The sequence below is a fragment of the Lynx rufus genome, unplaced genomic scaffold, assembly GCF_022079265.1.
Source record: "Lynx rufus isolate CCGP_SWC_20201006 ecotype Redwood Valley unplaced genomic scaffold, mLynRuf1.p SCAF_11, whole genome shotgun sequence".
Taxonomy (NCBI): Eukaryota; Metazoa; Chordata; class Mammalia; order Carnivora; family Felidae; genus Lynx; species Lynx rufus.
In genome coordinates, this window is record NW_025814825.1 from 55294765 (window position 1) to 55312326 (window position 17562).

The following is a 17562-nucleotide window of genomic DNA, read 5'->3' on the forward strand; positions in this document are numbered from 1 at the left end:
CCATACCATCCAGGCCTGTGGGGTAATGTGTCCAACCCCTGACTGGTGGACCCCATTACAACCCACCTGGCCACCCCACTCCATGTTGCAACCTGCAAATGTTCACCAACTTGGGACCTTTGTTCCTTTTTCCTTTCACTAAGTCATTCAGCCAACACAGGGTTTCTTAACCTCTGCACTATTGCCATTTGAAGCTAGAAGGTTCTATGTTAAGGTACCTACTTTGCAGGAGGTGATGTTGTGTTAATAGAAGCTTATTATTTGTAATGGCATTCCTTAGAAGAATGTAAATGCAGCAACCTTAAAAAAAAAATCAATCCTAGTTCATAGAAACTCAAAAAGTCTGAGAACCTTTGGCCCCAGCTCTGAAAACCTATGATTTTCAAAGGAAGAAGTTGCATTTAGCCTGCCTGCTGACCTTTTAATGAGTTTCAAATGACATCATTGTAATTAAACTGCCCCAACAGCCTTTAAGGGAAGTATCCATTTCGTGGGTAAAGGCAGTGGATTGCGGCAAGGTGGGGTGCTGATAAGACCAGCGTTCTCCCCAACTAGAGAGAGGCATGGGCCACTTTTGCTGTTAAAGTCTGAATCCTTTCTGGTGACCACTAAATGGGATGAGAAAAGCAAAGCATGCGAATATGGAGAGTTGTGAGTGGCATGAAAACCAGTTTGATAAAAATGGTCTAAAATGACACAAGGATCACAAAAGGGGGGAAAGCATGAAGGAATTTAGAATGATCGTCCAGCAGATAATACATCACAGGATTTTGTGAACTGTCAGAATTCAAGTTCAATGACTTGTTCAGCATCCGGTGCGTTGCAGGCAGGAATAGGACAGAGTTCCTGCCCTCAGGGCTGCCAGGCCCGGGCGAGGCAGACACACACCTACATAACTGGTGTTACGAGATAGTACCCGACGTACTATCGGAAGAGAGCTTTACTGGCTCAGGGGTAGGGACGGTAAATCGCAAGGAACAGAAACTGCTTCAAGCTAACTGAACCGAAGTTAGATTCATGTTAAAGATACTGGGTCATCTCCAGGGACTCAGCTGCAAGACGTTCAGCTGAGGCCATGGGCAGCTTTGGAAGGCACCAACTCTGCACACAAGTCCAGAGGGTCCTATGTTCCTGATGCCTAATGTGACCCACGATTTCAATTTCAATTGCCGGGAGAGAAACCAAGGATGGGCTCCACTAACCTAATCATTTATGCCCAAGGAGCTTGCTTCTTCTGGTTGCTGATGTATGGAGCAACTTGGCCAAGGATGGGGGAAAGGGTTGAGAATGAGCGTAGATGGATGATTCTAATCCAATAGGGGACGAAAACTTAATGTTGGCTGAGGAAGGTGAGGAACTTCTTGGGGAAAATGGAATTTTTGTTGGATTTTGATGATTAGAAGGGCATTCAATTAGAAGGAGGCCAAAGCTCAGAAGTTGGAAATCCAACCATTTAGGGAAGTTGAGACCAGGATGGCTGGAGGGTGATATAAATAGCTTTGGCTCGAGGAGGCCGGAGGAGAAATGGAGATAAGATGGTAAAGTGGGCTTGAGCTGAATTAGGGAGGGTTTGAATGTCAAGGCAAGTTTAGATTCTGTTTTGCAGTGTGTAAAGTCTCCAAAGGTTTTTAAGCCAAGACCACTTCCCCTTTCCTTCCATTATCTCTACCTGCAAAACCCAAGCCAGTTCAGCTATCTACTTCCTCCCCTCCGTGTCTATAAATTCATGGTCTTTGTTCTCGTTTGGGCCCTCAAAGCAACCGGGCATTTTTCTCCATCACCCTCGCCGGTATCTACTTGTTACCAATGCTCATTCTTTGTCGATTCAGAACTCAGGTAGGGAAGAGGAGTGTTACTGGTTGACCTCTAAAAATCTCTACATCATGCTGGACCCCAAGTAACTCAACAGTACTAAAATGACTTCTTGTGTGTCCCTTTCTCTGTTTGTTCGGATTTGGTTTTTATGGCTCCTCCACTCGCCCATACAATTCTGATTCCACAATTCTCTAGTTGGCCCTCTTCTTTTTTTATTCCACATCCTTTACTTGGATGATGACCTTGATCCAAAGCCTTCAACTCACACCTCTCTAGCTACACTTCTCTCCTGCCTATTCTCAAGATGTCTCAAGACATCTTCAACTAAGCTTGACCAAAACTGAACGTCCCCCTTCTGGTAGACACTGCTGGTGGCCTGCCCACTGTCCATTCTCCCCTTCTTCCTCAACAAAAGAACTCCCATTTTATCACAAATGGCAATGCACCTAAATAAAAGACTCTTATCTCCCTTGAATTAGATGCATCCACATGACTGGTGTCTGATCTGTATGAACGATTGTGTAGGACCTTCCCAAAGTCTCTCAAAGGGAATTGATTCAGCTGTAAGCTACACCATTTTGCTCTCCCCTCTTGTTCCTTCTTCCAGCTGTCAAGAGTTTTTGGAGCTCCAGCAGTTATTTTGGACCTTGAGGTAAACTTGATGATGGAAGCCATATGCTAAAGATGACAAAGCAGATACATGCCTGCGTCCTTGATGGCTTCTTGGAGCTACCATAGCAGCCTGGATTTTCTGTTATATTTAGTTGAGTCTGATCCTAATTGTTTCACCTTACAACCAGTCTTCTCAAGCCAGCTCTTCCTTTGTGTTCCCTACCCACCTATCCAAACTTTGCTCGCCCCCCTCGCTCCCCCACATTCTTTGTACTCCTTGCTGTATCTCGAATGTGTCCCCACTTCTCTCTCCCTATCACCAGAGTCTATTTCAGACCCTCTTCCACTTGAAATGACTTTACTTCTTCAGTTACCTCCTCCCTAGTCACTTTGCCTGTCTTGCCTCCTATATCCATTCTTCACACTGTTGCTAGAGTGATCTTTTCCGGTGCAAATCCGATCCTGTCACTTCATTGCTAAAAGTTCTTCAATGGCTCCCCACAGCCATATTTATAATAATGTCTCTCATACATCAAGAGCATTGTAAACGGGAAGCCTTGTGCTAAGCACTTTGGAAGCATTTACATTCTCTCAATTGCCCTTTGGGGTAGGTGCTGTCATCTCCAGTTTAAGGGTGAGAAAACAGACCCTTAATTGCAGATAAACAACGTGCCAAAGGTGGCTAACTTCATAAGTAGAGGAGCAGAGATTTGGACAAGCTGTCTAACCCACCACCTTGCGTTTTAGGGCCGCGTTCCTTTAGGAGACCCTCCAAACTCATTACGAAGGCAAACCATGGTCTTTGTGATCTGGCCTTTGAAGCTTACACTTCAGCTTTTTCCTCACTATTCCAGAAGTAGATTTCAAAGATATTATTGATAAATCTGGTGCCATTAAATCCCAGAAAGTAAAACTTTGATAAACTCTGTTTGGGGTACGAAATATTTGGACTTCATGTGAACTTTAACGTACCTACTTTCCAAACTTTCAACCTATCTTCAACTACTAAGTGTTCTAGGATAAATTAGCCATTCGACATACATACAGATGTATGTATAGGGATTCACATTTTTCCTTTTGTCTTAGGCTCCAATATTTCTTGGGGTGGCGCGGTCAGAAACTGTCTTTATTTAAAATCTTGATATTTTTCTTATTGTAGATTTCGTGTTAATTTTTACCTTTTAGATGTTGTATTAAATGTTATTTATCTCCATGATTGGGTTTTTTGGCACCTCCTTAAATTTTGTGCCCCAGGGGAGTGCCTCGCTCATCTCACCCTAATTGTGGCCCTGCTCATTAGCCACATGAAATCCCATTTGTGGGCTCCTTTATTTTTGTCATTCTTGCCTCGCACATAGTAGTTACTCAGCAAATATTTGTGGATATGTAAGTGAATGCTTTTCCTTCTGACCTTGACACCCTTTGGTCCACCTGCCCATTGCCTGAATAACTCTTACTCGGACTCTTTCTAGACTGGAGTGTCACCTCTACGAGGAAGCTTTCCCTGGCTGTTCATGCCCCCTCCCTCCTGACCTTGTCTAAATCTGGTTAGGAGCTCCTCCATTGCCCTCAGTGCACTTGGAGGTCACCATGGAAACAGCATTTCTCACCATGTTCTGAGATTCCCTGTTATTTGCTCTGAATTGAAGTCGACTTGTGAGCTTCTCAAGGGCAAAGACCATAGCTTTTTTGTTTCTGTATCCCTGGCCCCCAAAGCACCTATGAGGGAATATGTTCATAGGATGGATGGCTAGATGGAGGGAGGGAGGGGTAGATGGAGGGATGGATGGAGGGAGGGATGCATGGAGGGATGGAGGGATAGAATAATGGATGAGTGAATATGGTCCTTTTAAAGACATAACTGCTAAGAGACTGCAAGAGGGTTTGTATTGAAGGAGAGCAAGACTTATGAGGACCTTTTGTCTGAATCCAAGCAAGAGTTGATCAGGGACTAGACTAAGGCAATCATAGTAGGTTGGTTTTAAGAGACATTTTAGAGGAAGAGTAAATGGAATTTGGTTGGAAATTATGTAAATGAGGAAGTACTCAAAAACAACTGAGGTTATACAGTTGAGTGAGTGGAATATGGGGGGGGGGTTCCATGAATAGACAGGTAATACAGGAGGAGCAAACTATAGGCTACTCAAGCTCATTGACCCAGAGAATGGAGAGATCACTTATAATCAGATTCTTATGAGATAAATGAGGCCTTAATCAGCATTTATATCCCCCATGGATTGTTCTCTAAGCCATTCCACTTCTCTCTATCACCTGATGCTTCTCCACTCTGGACCACTGTCATCTCTCACCTAAATTCCTGCCACTGCCTCCTAATTGGTCTACCCACCTTTAACTTTCCTCTCATTTCATTCACCACTCTGCAGCCAAGCCAAGTGAAGTTCCTCCCTGCTTAAAATTTTTCCAACAGCTCTCCATAGGCTTCTGGATAAAGTGCTAAATTCCTGAGTGCAGTCCCTCAAGACTGTCTCGATTTAGTCCTTGCTTTGAGATTCCACTCCATCCCTAACAGTGTCCCTGCTCATGGCTGTGTGCCAGGCTTTCTGCACTTCTTGTGATTCTTCCTTGAGCCTTACTATGACTCTTGTCTCCCGGCCTTTGCACATGCCATTTCTTCCACCTGAAGCTGTCTCCCTCTTCTCTTTGCAGACCACCACTGCCTCTCAAGTCTAGACTTAAACATTCCTCCGAGGAGAGTTTCTCTGCCTCTTTCTAGCCTAGATTTGGCCCCCTGCTGTCTGCTCACATAACACCCTGTTCTTGCCTTATGCTGATCCTTGGAACAGACACTGCTAGCTGCCCCTCTAATATCCATTCATTCCTCCTTTCATTTCAAAGAAGAATTTGAGGGGCACCTGGCTGGCTAAGTCAGAGCATTTCTTCTTCTTCTTCTTCTTCTTCTTCCTCTTCTTCTTCTTCTTCTTCTTCTTCTTCTTCTTCTTCTTCTTCTTTTTTAGAGGGGGGGGGTTGAGGGTTGAGGGAGAACAAGAGAGGGAATCTCAAGCAGGCTCCACACCCAGCGTACAGCCTGGCATGGGGCTTGATCTCACAATCCTGAGATCATGACCTGAGCCGAAATCAAGAGTTGGATGCTCAACCGAGTGGGCCGCCCATGCACCCCAAGCATGCAACTCTTGATCTCAGGGTCATGAGTTTGAACCCCACGCTGGGTGTAGAGATTACTTAAATAAATACCAAGAAGCAAAATGAAGAGTCTGAGAGCAGCAAGTTGTTCAGCTTAAAAACATGACATTTCCCAACCAGCCTTGCAAATGAGAGGTGTTGGCCTTGCTTCTCTGCCAAAACAGGAAAAGGTAACCACGGGAGAAAATACACAGGTTGCAGCCGCAAGAGGTTCAAAGATGGTAAGACCTTGAGATCTGCCATTAGATCCCGATTCAGTGTTTGGAGACCATTGTGACTGCTGGGGCCCCAGGGCACCCTCCCCTCTTCCCTTCTGTTTACATTCATCCCTTAGGTGATTTCATGAGCCCCACAGCTTTAAATATTATCCATATGCTTATGCCTCCAGATGTATTGATTCAATCCGGACCTCCTCATCCAACTCCTTTAGGAAACCCACATATCCGACAGCTTAGCAGAGATCTCCACTCGGGTGTGGAACGACTCACTGTCTATAAAACTGAGCCGATGTCCAGTCCACACTGGTTCCTTGGACGGTCCTCCCCATCTTCCCTAATGGCACCTCCATTCCTCCAGTGGCTCAGGCCAAAAGCCCTATGTCATCCTCAACACCTTTCCTTCTCTTGCATATACATGTGCTCTGTTAACAAAATCCGTTCGTTCTGCTTTCAAAATATATCTGGAATTTAGCCACTTCTTACCACATTTGCCACCCTGGTTCAAGCACCATCTGGGGCCTGGATTATTGGAGTGATCTCTGTTTTATTTATTTATTTATTTATTTATTTATTTTACTGTTCATTTTTTATTTTTGAGACAGAGACAGAGCATGAACAGGGGAGGGGTAGAGAGAGAGAGAGAGAGGGAGACACAGAATCTGAAACAGGCTCCAGGCTCTGGGCTGTCAGCACAGAGCCCGACGCGGGGCTCGAACCCACGAACTGTGAGATCAGGACCTGAGCCGAAGTCGGACGCTTAACCGACGGAGCCACCCAGGCGCCCCTGGAGTGATCTCTTAACTGGCCTGTTCTGCTTCTGCCATCTTTGAACCTCTTGCGGCTGCAACCTGTGTATTTTCTCCCACTTGCCAACCCACTGTCTCTGCAAACAATGACGCCAAAGTGACTGTGGTAAAGCCCAAGCCTGATCATGCAACTCATCTGCTCAAAACCACGTGTGTTTCCAGTGGTGGCAGAATAACGCCCCCCACCCGAGACGTCCACGGCCTAATCCCCAGAACCTGTGAGTATGTTACGTCACGTAGCAAAGAGGAAGTCATGTTGCAGCTGAAATTAAGATCGCTGAGCAGCTGACCTTCAAATAGGGAGATTATTCTGGATTATCCAGTTGTGCCCAGCGTAATCACAAGAGTTTTTCAAAGTGGAAGAGGGAGGCAGAAGGGAAATTGAAGGCATGTGATATGAGAAAGACCCCACCGCCATTACTGGCTTGGAAGGCGGAGGGGGAATAGGAGCAAGGAATGTGGACAGCCTCTAGAAGCTGGAAAAGCCAAAAAAAAAAAAAAAGGTTCTCCCCTAGAGTTTCCAGAAAGAAGCACAGCCCTGCCAACAGCTTAATTTCAGGCCAATGAGATCATCTGGAAGTCAGGTTTTGACCTCCAGAACTCTAGTACAAGAAATGTGTGCTGTTTTGATACATAAATCCATGGAAATTTGTTATAGCAGCCGTAAGAAACTAATACAGTTCCCTCCCTTGTGCGAGGTAAAAGCCGAAGTCCAAGGTTCCCAGTGACCTGTTACCTGCCAGCCCTCATCTTCTACTTTCTACCTGATTCACTCTTCAGCCACACTTCCCTCTGGCTCCAGTCACACAGCTTTGTAGAATGAATGAATGATTTTGAAATTTTTCACTTTCCAGAAGGAAGTGGAGAGGAGCTTGGCCACGGCACCCCAGCAGGGACTTGAACCCGGGCGCCTGCCCGACTACCAGCAGGCGTGTGTGAGCTTTCACTTTGGCTTCCTCTCCCCCCGAGAAAGTCTTGTGGTTAAATCTCCCCTGGCCACCTACCAAAGTGTTGAAAATTCCCTTCCAACGAGGGAAGCTTTATGTTGGCCATATTGTTCCTTGCCAGAAGAGTGGCTCATTTTTGGCTGTGTGAAATTCAGTGACGGAAAAACTTCCCTTTAAAAGGCGGAGGAAGAAAGGTCCGGGCCATCAGATCATACTGATCAATGCGGGCAAATTTCTTAGGACAGAAAGACAGGCCTGGCTTTCCTCCAGCCAACTCGGTTCACTGTGTGGAGTCCTGTTTATACCCAGGGATGTAGGATGAGCTAGATGGAAACCTGGACGAATTGTTAAGTGTTATTGGCAATCTCAGTCTGAGAGCAAAATGGCCTTCTTTTTTTGCATGTGTATTTCTAAACGAGAAAGTTGGACTGTTTCGCGTTGCGGCCACCGAGTGAAGGGCCCCCACTGGCCAGCTGTGCTGAGTCACCTCAGAGCTGATAAGGTTCCCTGTGTGCAGGCTGCTGTGGGACTGATGTCTGGTCTAGGCAGCTCTGACCGCGAGAGCGATGCAGCTTCCCCTACAAAGCTTGTGGGCACCACCCAGGCAGATGTAACAGGCCAATTATGTTGTTTGGGGTTTTGTTTTTGTCTGCCCAGCACTCCTGTCTTTGGGGAACTCCCACTTTTAGTTTCTTTTCCTCGAGTTCTCACTTCTTAACCTCTGGCCTCAAGAACAGGCCCATGACCCACGCCTGGCCAATTAGTAGCATCCAATCCCTTTGACAACAGTGATTGTTCTAGAAAGGGTGGACATGAATTTAAGCAGGGCCCATAGAGCCCAATCCCAAAGAATATACAGACTGTAGAAAGTACATTCTTTTTTCCTGTTGGGGTGGCTAACCTTGGAGGAAGGTGAATGTGGGGTTGGCCGGTAGAGAAGAGTTGTTTGTATAACCAAGCAAAGGTGGGAAGGAAACGGAGAGGTGGTGCTTGGGATGATGAGTCCTGAATTCGAGTGCTGCCGAAGCTTAAAATATTGGGGGTCAGGGCTAGAGCAAAAATGGTCTACATGTTTAAAGATTATAAATCATGTTGTCAAATAGAATTTCTCTTCTTTCTCTTGCTGGAGAAATAGAGCCTCATAATGGCAATTTGTTTTTAAATTGGAAAACTATAGGAAAAAATGGAAAACTTTTGTATGACTAAAAGTTGGCAAAATATCAAGATAACTGAATTTTATTATATTGTTCATGTGCTACTTGAAGGCCCAGAAACATCTGGATGTGTGATAAAATAAAGCCCTATTTTATGGATTATTGTACATTCCGTAAAACCTATTTTTGTCTTTTCATGACAGAAAAAAAACCACTAGTTACATAAATAATTGTATCAAAATATACACATAATTCATATGCCATTGACAATAATAATCTAAAGGATTAAAAAGAACACTTCATTATTTTCCAAGAGTATCAAACTTGAATATATTTCCATTAAAAATGTAAATGAAAATAGGTGTAAAAATAAGAATTGAATAATTTTTTATTTAAAAATTTTTTTTACTGTTTATTTATTTTAGAGAGAGAGAGAGAGAAACACACCGCACAAGTAGGGGAGGGGCAGAGAGAGAGGGAGAGAGAGAATCCCAAGCAGGCTCCACACTGTCAGCTGAGAGCTTGACGTGGGGCTCAAACTCACCAACCGTGAGATCATGACCTGTGCTGAAACCAAGAGTTGGACACTTCACTGACTGAGCCATCCAGGTGCCCCAAGAAAATTTATTTCTTTTTTAAAAAATTTCTTTTTTCAACGTTTATTTATTTTTGGGACAGAGAGAGACAGAGCATGAACGGGGGAGGGGCAGAGAGAGAGGGAGACACAGAATCGGAAACAGGCTCCAGGCTCTGAGCCATCAGCCCAGAGCCCGACGCGGGGCTCGAACTCACGAACCGCGAGATCGTGACCTGGCTGAAGTCGGACGCTTAACCGACTGCGCCACCCAGGCGCCCCGAAAATTTATTTCTTAAAACACAAAAATAATAACATTAAAAGGCAAAGTAGAAATTATAATAACAAAGAATTATAAATAAAACTGTTTAAATAAAGTCGCAGTTTTTATTTGAAATTTCAAAAATGGAATAAAATCTTAATAAATATTTTTACAAAAATAAAACTATTCACAATTCTAATATTTATTCTCCTAATTTAGTTGCTGATGTAAGTAACCATTATCACACTTCTTTCATGTTATGCCTAGACTTAGAAATATATTTAAGACTAATATAAATTAGGGGTGCCTGGGTGGCTCAGTCAGTTAAGCGTCCGATTTTGGCTCAGGTCATGATCTCACGGTTTGTGGGTTCAAGCCCTGCATCAGGTTCTGTGCTGACAGCTCAGAGCCTGGAGCCTGCTTTGGATTCTGTGTCTCCCTCTCTTGCCTCTTCCCTGGTCGTGCTCTGTCTCTCGGTCTCTCTCAAAAATAAACATTAAAAAAAAAATTAGGAGTAATATAAATTAATATTATAGTATGTTTCTCAGCTGCCCATGTGTGCTTTTGTTGTGATTATGCTAATTCATGAGTAGTTTAGGGACAGCAAACAAGACACAAACAAAAGAAAAAGAGATGCCCACCATTAAGAGGAATGACACTGTGCTATATAAAAATCTACTTAATTCATGCTGAGAGGAAGAAATTGACAAATTCATTAATTTGCCTTTTCTATTACTGAAGGCTCATACCATTTTAATCCTGTCCACATGCTGTAGCAGTGTCCATTTCTAAAACCGGCAGCAGCCACTTACAGACCTTTGTGGCATTCAGATCCAGTAGCTTTTGTTTTGAGGACAAAGGCAAAAAATGTAAAAAATTTTTCCCTGGGACCTGAGCAGTGTTTGTCCCAAGAGTAGATATTTAGAATTAGAGGTAGTGACAGGCTTGTGTTGAGCACCAGATTCCAAGTGATAGAGGCACACATATGCTCTTTAAGTGTGCGCGTGTGTGTGTGTGTGTGTGATAATGTGGGGTCTTCTAGGTCGGGGACCTTTCTTCTCCTGTCCAGATCTAAGAGCAGTATGGAAAGGAATTCCCTGGATGGTTGACTGATAGGTCATTTGGGGGGTATTTGCATTGTAACAAAGACTTTGCTTAACCACCAAAGAATCCCTGGGATGAATGGTGCCTTAGAAGGCAATTTTGAGCCAAGGACAGGTGTAGCACCTCTTGCCTACACTGACCCTTTACTACCTGCCACACGTGAGAAGAATGGGGTTCTTAGGCATGCTCAATCTGTCTCTGCACTCTATATGCTCTTGCTAAATAGTAGTGCAGCCTTAACAGTTGAGTAACAAAATGCTTAGAAATCAAATGTTTCAGTTCTTTATTTCCTGATTGATAGTTGAGTTTCAGGCAAATACTTTTCCAAGTAACTAGAGGAGTCAAGGGCAGACTGACGCAAAATGTGCCACTTTGGCATGCTGACTATTTTAAATAAAAATTAAGAGGCAGTCTGTGCAAGAAAGACTCTCGGACCCACATCTGTCCCTCTGAAAGTGGGAAATAAATTTCTCATATGAAAGTTACCCTCCCCGTACAAGGTGATATGGGATAGGGAATAGGGACTAGGGAACAGGGATAGGGAATAGGGAATAGTGATAGGGAATTTAGAGCTGAGAAGGCTGTAGAAAAAAACCTTGTTACTTTTTACTAATTTACTACCTCAGCCCAAATTCTGCTTAAAGTTCCTTACTAACTGAAGCTCCCAAAGTTAAGTGTTTTTTTTTTTTTGCCTTGTCAATTTCTCACAGATATATTATCTCTTTGTCTAAAAAACATAAAAACTGCCTGTCTTAGTCATTTCTTTATGTCTCAATTTCATTATTGGACTTCTGTGCACTTGTAATAAAACTGTTTTTTTTCCTCCTGTTAATGTTACATGTAAATTTAATTCTCAGTTCAGCAAGAAGACCTTGAAGGGTAGAGGAAGAATTTTTCTTGCCTACATAATAATAAACACATCAGAATAAAACAGAACTAATGAATGGATAAGATGCTGATCTACAAAAAAATGACACTTTTTTTTTTATTATTCAGGAAAAAATTGCCAAGAAGTATTGCTCGTAAGTGCCTACTAAGAGCTTTTTAAAATAAAGGTACTGGGGCGCCTGGGTGGCGCAGTCGGTTAAGCGTCCGACTTCAGCCAGGTCACGATCTCGCGGTCCGTGAGTTCGAGCCCCGCGTCAGGCTCTGGGCTGATGGCTCAGAGCCTGGAGCCTGCTTCCGATTCTGTGTCTCCCTCTCTCTCTGCCCCTCCCCCGTTCATGCTCTGTCTCTCTCTGTCCCAAAAATAAATAAAATAAAATAAAGGTACTAAGGGATGCCTCGGTGGCTCAGTTCGTTAAGCATTCAACTCTTGGTTTCAGCTCAGGTCATGATCTCATGGTTCCCGGGGGATCAAACCCCACATCAGGCTCTGTGCTGATAGCGTGGAACCTGCTTGGCATTCTCTCTCTCCCCCTCTGTCTGCGCCTTCTATGCTTGCGCACGTCCTCTCTCTCTCTCTCAGAAATTAAACTTAAAGGGGTGCCTGGATGCCTCTGACGGTTGAGTGTCTGACTGTGGCTTAGGTCATGATCTCACAGCTTGTGAGTTTGAACCCTGCATTGGGCTCTGTGGTGACAGCTCAGAGCCTGGAGCCTGCTTCCGATTCTGTCTGTCTCTATCTCTCTCACTCTCTGCCCCTGCCCCACTCACACTGTGTCTCTTGAAAATAAATAAACATTAAGAAAATAAACTTAAAAATAAATAAATAAAATAAAATAAAATAAAACAATGGTACTGTTACTGGGTACCTTATGATAGGATAAGCCTTCAAATAAAAACAGAGTTAAATATAGAATTCCCATTTTACAAGGGAGGAAATGGAGGCACAGAGAGGCTAAGCGTCTTGCATAAGGTTGCACAGCTACTAAGTGGCAGGGACGGTATTCCAAGCCAGGTTCATCTATGTCCAGATTCTGATCTGGTGACCACCACGGCATATTGGCTCTCTGCTCCCTTTCACCTCACATCCAGAAGAATCAAATAATCAACCTTAGCAGAAAAAACTTCAGTAGAACCCCTGGCTAAACATCTGCTTACTCTTCAGTTTCCCCGCAAAGACAAGTCTTGTTATGACGATGCAGTTAAGCATGTGTTAAAGTGTTAGGTTCTAAGATGTGAACCTTGCTGACCTACCCTTTCCTATTAGGTAAAACCTGACCACTGAACTCTGGAGTACGTCTTCCCTCTGATTACAGAATGTTGACTTGTTTCAATCTCACTGTTGAAGACCAGTGAAATGTACAAGGTCACTGCAAGTTGAAAAAGTACTAACAGAGCCTTGAGTAGTAAGATGGGGAAACATGTTGTAGTGCTGTGAAGATATTTACAGTATGTTTATGTTTTGTCAATATCTTTAATGGGATTTTAATGGCTTTATTGGGATGTTTTTCACATACTCTAAGATTCACATGTTGAAAGTGTACGGCTGATGAGTTCTTAATGTATTCAGAGTTGTGTTACCATAGCAATAATATAATTTTGGGACATTTCAATACCCTGAAAAGAAACCCCATACCCACTAGCAATCACTCTCCATTTCCTCCCACCTTTGCCCCAGGCAACCACTCAGCCCTTTCTGTCTCTGCTTAATCTGAGCATTTCATGTAAAATGTGTGTGTGTGTGTGTGTGTGTGTGTGTGTGTGTGTGTTTTGTTACTGGCTTCCTGCATTTGGCATACTGTCTTCAAGGTTCATCTAAGTTATAGCATGTATCAGTATTTCACTCTTTTTTATGGCCAAATAACATTCCATTGTATGGATATACAGTTTGTTTAATGCATTGTTCAGCTGTTAGACATTTAGATCATTTCCACTTTTGGGTATGATGAATAATGCTGCTATGAACATTTGTGTGAACATATGTTTTCATTTCTCTTAGATAAATGCCTATGAGTCCAATAGCTGGGTCATATGGTAGCTCTATGTTTAACCTTTTGAGGAAGTGCTAGACTCTTTTAAGGAAGTTGTTCCATTTTTACATTCCCAATAGCAGTGTATGAGGGTTCCAATTTCTCTACCTGTTCACTATTACTTGTCTTGATTTCAGCCCTTTTAATGGGTATAACGTAGTATCTCATTATGGTTTTTATGTGCATTTCCTTAATGTATAATGATGATCTTCTTTGGAGAAATGTCAATACAATTTTTTTGCCTATTTTTAAATTGGGCTACTTGTCTTTTTTTTTTATTAAGTTATAGGAGTTATATATATATATATATATATATATATATATATTCTGGATGCCAGTCTTTTCCCAGATATATGATTTGCAAATATTTTCTCTCATTCCATGAGTTTTCTTTTCACTTAAAATTTTTTTTTCTTTAATGTTTATTTACTTTTGAGAGGGAGCACAGGTGGGAGAGGGGCAGAGAGAGAGGGAAACACAGAATCTGAAGCAGATTCCAGGCTCTGAGCTGTCACCACAGAGCCCAACATAGGACTTGAACTCACGAACTGTGAGATCATGACCTGAGTCGAAGTTAGACACTCAACCGACTGAGCCACCTAGGCACCCATCTTTTTGCTTTCTTGATGGTGTCCTTTGAAGCACAGAAGTTTTAAATTCTGATGAAGTCCTATTTATCCATGTTTTCTTTGGTGCCTGTGCTTTTGGTGTCATATCGAAAAAATCACTGCCTAACCCACGGTTATGAAGATTGACTTCTATGTTTTCTTCTAGGAATTTTATAGTTTTAGCTCTTATATTTAGGTCTATAATCCATCTTGAATTGATTTTTGCATAAGGTGTGAGTTGCATAAGGTGCAATTTCATTTTTTTGCATGCAGATATCCAGTCGTCCCAGACTATTTTTTGAAAAGACTGTTCTTTGCCCACTGAATTGTCTCATATTCTTTTTAAAAAAGTCAGTTGACCATAAATGTGGGAGTTTATTTCTGGACACTCAGTTCTAGTCCATTGATCTATATGTCTATCCTTATGCAAGTACCACACTGTCTTGACTGTAGTTTTCCTGATTTTGAAATCAGAAGATATGAGTTCTCCAACTGATCTCTTTCAAGATCATTTTGGCCATTCCACGTCCCTTGCATTTTCATATGAATTTTAGGATCAACTTGTCAATTTTCTGCCCAAAAGCAACTGGGATTTTGGTAGGGATTGCATTGAGTTTGTAGATCAATTTTGGGAGAATTGCCACCTTAAAAATGTTAAAACTATTGTTCCATGGAGATGGGCTGTCTTCCCATTTATTTATTTATTTATTTATTTATTTATTTTTAATATGAAATTTTGTCAGATTGGTTTCCATACAACACCCAGTGCTCATCCCAACAGGTGCCCTCCTCAGTGCCCATCACCCACCCTCCCCTCCCTCCCATCCCCCATCAACCCTCAGTTTATTCTGTTTTTAAGAGTCTCTTATGGCTTGTCTTCCCATTTATTTAAATTTTCTTTGATTTCTTTCAATAAAGCTTTGTACTTTTCAGTGTTGCTGTCTTGTACTTTTTTGTTCAGTTTATCCCTAAGTATCTTATTCTTTTGGTGTTGTTATAAATGAGATTGTTTTCTTTATCTCATTTTTAAGTTATTCATTGCTAGCGTATAGAGATACAACTAGTTCTGTATATTGACCTTATATCCAAGTTGCTGAACTTGTTCATTAATTCAAATGTTTTTTTTTAGTGGATTCCTTATTTTCTATGTACACAATCATGTCATCTGTAGATACAGTTTTACTTTTTACTTTCTAATCTCAATTTCTTTTATTTCTTTTTGTTACCTAATTGGCTAGGCTGAAATATCTAGGACAGTGTTGAATGGGCCTGGCAAGAGCAGACACCTTTTTCTTCTTCCTGACTGTAGGGGGAAATCATTTAGTCTTTCCTCATTAAGTATGATATTAGTTGTGGGTCTTTGGTAGACATCCTTTATCAGACTAATGAAGTTCTTTTCTATTCTTAGCGTGTTGATACTTTTAGTATTTACTTCCATCTCTCTAAGAATGTGTTTGCACTGCTACTTTATGTGTTTTTTTTTTTTTTTCCAGTTTTAGGCACTATCTGTTAGGGTCTTCATGTAGAAGAAGAAGATTTCACTCTTCTTTTCTCCCACAGTCCTATTCACACATTAAAATTACAATCCACTTGGGTTAGGTCAATATTCAGCTTTAATATTATTATGATCATATACAATTGTTTGTAGTTGACTCATGTAATAATATAAGTATTTTTCCTTTTTTTGTGTGTAACTTAAAAAAATTTTTTTTAATGTTTATCTTTATTTTTGAGACAGAGAAAGACAGAGCGGGAGTGGGGGAGGGGCAGAGAGAGAGAGGGAGACACAGAATCAGAAGCAGGCTCCACATTCTGAGCTGTCAGCACAAAGCCCGACGCGGGGCTCGAACTTGTCAACTGCGAGATCATGACCTGAGCTGAAGTCGGACGCTCAACCGACTGTGCCACCCAGGCACCTCTTGTGTAACTTTTTATATTCATTGGAGGCAACTGTTTTTTACCATATCCTTAGTCTTCTGAGTGTGATACTAATTCAACCGTTATCTCTCTGCCAGTTCTCGCCACTGCCTCTCAGTACTTTCATTCACATCATCTTGAAAGTATCCCTCCCAGAGCCTTCTGATGGGCTCTGATCTGAACGCATCCTCTATATGCAGTCATGTCACCCAGGATCTTCCCTTGATCACCTTCTTGGACTCCCTCCACCTCTCTCCTACTTTGGATCTCTTTTTCTCATCTTTCATGTCTTTCTTTCCTCCCTCATTTTGATGAAATGCATTCTCTAGGCCCTTCCGTGGTAACTGTGTGGGAGATAAAATTTTGAGAACTTCCATATATGAAAATGTCTCTATTTTGTCCTTATACTTGATTACTATTTTGACTGGGTAGATAAATAATTTTTTTCTTCAGAATTTTGAAGACTGTTCCCCTGCCTTATGGTGTTGTGAAGTCTGAGGCTATCTTTATTCTGTTTCTTTGCATGGGACCTGTTTTTGCCCCCTGAGAGCCCATAGGATCTTCTCTTTGTTCCTGGAGTTCTCAGATGTTACACTGATGTGTCTCAGTAAGAGTGTATTTCACCTTTGTGTTCAGTACTCATAGGCTTTCAACCAAAAGCATATCCTTCAGATGATGGCTTCCTTCCTTTAAGTTTCTTGGTTGTCTCTTCCTGGAACCCGAGTTATTCAGAGATGGGAACTCCTTGTTTGGTCTACTAATTTTCTCCCCCTTTCTCTGTAACTTTTCAATGCTTTTCACTTCTTCTCCCTAGGAATGTCTCCCAACTTTATCTTCCATCCTTTTGCTGAGTTTTAAATTTCTGACTCGATGCTTTTAATTTCTCAGAGATTTTTTTCCAGTGTTCTCTGAATGCTTCTCCTCCTCCATTTTAATAGAATCCAGCTTTTGTATCATGGATGCAATATCTTCTCACTCTCTGAGTTAGGGTCATTTTTGAAGTTGTCTTCTGTCTTCATAGTTTCCTCTAGGTTGTGTTTTTACGGTTGGTTTTAGGCTCTAGTTTTATGTTGAAGCTTTTTCTCAGCAGTCAGGTAATCCTTGGTTGTCTGCACATGTTTAAGAGAAGTGGGCAAAAAAGCTGATGGGACGTTTGAGTATGTTGGTGGGCTTCTAGAATTTGAACTTTGCTGTAGGGTGATCTGAGTCAACCATTCTTAGGGCAATTGCTTATGTTGTTTCTTTAGACATTTCCTCTTGGACACATCAAATTCCTCAGAGAATGCCCTTTGATTCTCTTGCCTTGAAGGTAAGACCAGAATGTCAGGGTTCTGGGAGCTGAATGAGGGTAGAAATCAGGAGGAATCTCATAAACCGGTATGTATACGTTTGTTGATGTTTCATGTTTTTACTCCAGCACTCCTACCCTCTGTTGTTTTCCACTCTTTCCAAGGACGATACCTCCAGT